The following is a 3946-nucleotide window of genomic DNA, read 5'->3' as shown; positions in this document are numbered from 1 at the left end:
TATAGTAATAACGTAATTATACGTACTAACAATAATATATAGTATATATATATAGTATATATAGTATATATATAATTATTATTATTAGTAGTGTGGTGTGTGTGTGTGTGTGTGTGTGTGTGTGTGTGTGTGTGTGTGTGTGTGTGTGTGTGTGTGTGTGTGTGTGTGTGTGTGTGTGTGTGTGTGTGTAATATCGTTATGGATGGTTGTAAGTATTATTCAATATATAAACGTAAAAACATAGATACTGCATTATTCGGATATAAAATATAATAAATAAAAAGTATCTGTTAACTAGTAGTGAATAATTTAAGAGTAATATTTGACTACGGAAAAATTGAGATGTTTTGAGAACTAGAACTCATCTCTTTAGAAAAGAGAAATATCTCATGATACCATGTGACAATCAGAGGCAAGAGAGTAGTTCTCTTGCTTTTAATTGTTGTATATACGTTATCATTAGATAACGTATATACGATATAGATTAGAGATCTCATTAGAGATTAGATATGTCTTTTTTAAAGAGATGATTTCTCAAAACATCTAAATTTTTCCATAGTCAAATATTCTTCTTCAATTAACAAGTACTTTTTATTTATTATATTTTGTTACTTTTGATCATTGGATTTGTATTTTTAACCGTTTATTTTTGTATTTAATTTTTGAACTTTGTATAAAGTTTTTCAAGACATTTTTTATATATACAATTTTTATTCGTTTATTTTTATAATTATTTTATTATTAGATATACGATTTTTTATTTTATTTGAATAACTGTATCATCATAATTGTCAAATTTTGCGTATGAGTTGAGAATATTTTTGTAGCTTATTTTTGTAAATTATTATTTATTATATACAATCTTTTGAAAATTATACTTTTAGACAATATTCTGAGTTGGTTTATCTGTTTGAGAATGTAATTCTGAACCTTCGTGACTGCGTCTTTAAGATCACTTTAGCTAAGCGTTGATGATGTCATATGTCGTAATATATCTATATTTTCACATTCTTCCGAATAATGCAGTATCTATGTTTTCATGCTTATATATTGAATAATGCTCACAATCATCCATAATTATAATTACTATTTAAATCATATCATGTGTTTCGTTATTGTCTTTTCAAGTTCAAGTTATTGTCTTTCAAAAGAGTCATTGATTTTAAATTGTAATATTGAATATGATCCAATGAGAGTTGAAACGTTTGTGTAATAAACTTTTGTTTTTTAATAACACAACATTAAGACCTGGCTTGGCTCGTAGCCAAGCTACCTTATAGATAAGATACTTATTATTAATTTATTATTTATTTTATTATTTATTTTATAAATTATTTGAACTTTTTCATTATATTATTTTTAAAATTAATTTAATGAGTAGAACAGTATTGAAATTTATTTAAAATTCCTCCAATTTTTGAAGTAGAAAATAAAAATTGTATAACTTTAAATTAATATATAATTTAATATTAAAAATGTAAAAATAAATTATAAAATAATAAAAAATAAATTATAAAAAGATACTAATAGTTTGTTCATTTAACATTTCTATTCAGTAATAAGTTAACTATAATAATATAAAAGTATAATATATTTTAGATTCTCTATTAAAGTATTCATTAATTCATTCAAAGCCAAAAAAGTTTAATTATTTAATAAAGGAGTTTAAAGCCAAAGAGAGCTGACACAGTTGTATCTGTATGTGTGTAAAATAATGTGTGTCAAAAATAATATATATGTCAATCATCAATTACAAACGTTTCGACGGTAAGATTAGGTCCTCTTCAGTATAACAAAAAATTATCGAAGTCAAATTGATACGTTATAAAACAATTGACGAATGCTATCAATGAATCATCGTTAGGCTGTTATCCAAAATTAAGAACTTCATTATCGTCTGCTGTACTTATTATTAGCTGGATATCCAAACAAGAATTCAGTCATTTAAAATCGAGTTACACGGAGAGAATTTTTTTTAATTTATTCTAAAAATATGGTACTTGTACAATACAATATTTTAAAGATTTTTATGCACTTCGGTAAATTAATCAAACTTATTTTATACTTTATTGTAATTTTATTAATGAATGAGAGAGATTTACATTAAAATTATTCGAAATATGTTATCCCATGGCTATCACATTTTCTAAGAAAAAATTCTCTCCGTGTAATATGTGAAATTTTTGAAATATTATTCGTATTCAATATATTGAAATTGATTGTATCAGTTAAATAAAACTTACATTGTTCTCAGCATAACGATGATTATAACGCGATGTGATTATAACTATGTCTTGAGAACGTGTGCGAGGACGTTTTTCTCATTCGCAATATTTATACCAACGCAAAACTCGACGATACAAAATTTATGAGTTATAATTTTGTATCGTCGAGTTTTGTGCTGATATTTTTTCTGTTTAATTCTGTTTTATATTTAAAATATTGCGAATGAGAAACATCCTCTCACACGCTCTCAAGACATAGTTATAATCACATTGTGTTATAACGGATCATCGTTATACTGAGAATAATGTAAGTTTTATCTAACTGATACAATCAATTTCAATACATTGATTATGAATAATATTTCAAAAACTTCATATTATGTGGAGAGAATTTTTTCTTAGAATTTACCCTGAAAATATGATAGTCAAATGGGACAACATTATATTTGATTCATTGACGGCATTCACCTTGTTTTACAACGTATCAGTTTGACTCCGATAATTTTATTGTTATATTGGAGAAAATCTAATCTTATGGTCGAAACGCCTAATTGGTGATTGACATTTACATATTTTCGATTACATATCCCTGGTGAAAATTTTTCATATAATTTTTCAGAATTTCTATATAATTTTATAACTTTCTCATATTTTTTATACGAATTGAATCATTTCTCAGAAAATCTACGTCTTTTCTCAAAATTTTTCGTATATATGTTAATTAAAAAATATCATAAGATTTCTAAGATTTTTTGTAAGTATAATTTCTGATAAAAATAAAATGTTATAAAATCTAAAAAATTTTAAAATATTTTTTAAAAATTATTACAGGAATGAGAAATTTCAGAATATTTCAGAATATTTCACTTGTATGAAAAATTCTGAAAAAAGGTAAAAATGAGTATTTCTGATAATTGTTCCAATTTATATAAAAATTATGAGAAAAATTGTCACTAGGAACAATTGTATCGGCTCCTTTATAGATTTAATTTTTGGAGTTTTTTCAATTTTAATTTTTAATTATTCATTTTTATTACATAAATTTATTCGTTTGAAACGAATCGAGCGCTTATCATCAGAGCGTGAAATCACGATCGGTAATACGTGAAGATGACCGCGAGATTGCGCAATCGCGCCATAATCGCGCGCTTCTTTCGGAGATAATGACGCATCGGACGCGCATTCGGTTTTGTGGCTTGAATTTTCGGAAAATATTCACAAACTGGTGCTAACAGATATCTAACATTACATTATACGCATTTCTCAATATTTATAACTTCTTTTTAGTGTAAAATCACAAGTCTTTCACGGCGATTCGATAGGATTGACAAATTAGTTTTATGGAAAATCACTTTTTTTGCATCGCCATTATCAAGGTTTGCATGTTTCTCAGAATCCCGGATATTGAACCGAGATGAAAGCAGTCCGGATACGAGAAACTGGGAACTATCTACGTAGAGATGAGGAAACGGAAGGAGCGAGATAATCGAGACAGTGATTGCCGCTGCGGTGAGTTACGAAGTAATATACATATTCGGTATTATTCATGATGTTTATGCGACGTTGTTGTAAGCTAAACAAATGGCATTGAGATCGTGTGATCATACAACTTCACAATTAGGCGCATTATGAGTATGCGACTCTTTAAACTTTCCTAGCTAAATCGAGAACAATGGAATATCTCGGAATTTATAGTAAATACAATTATAAAAGTTTATATG

Source organism: Atta cephalotes, assembly GCF_000143395.1.
Source record: "Atta cephalotes unplaced genomic scaffold scaffold00005, whole genome shotgun sequence".
Taxonomy (NCBI): domain Eukaryota; kingdom Metazoa; phylum Arthropoda; class Insecta; order Hymenoptera; family Formicidae; genus Atta; species Atta cephalotes.
This window is presented reverse-complemented; position numbering follows the sequence as displayed.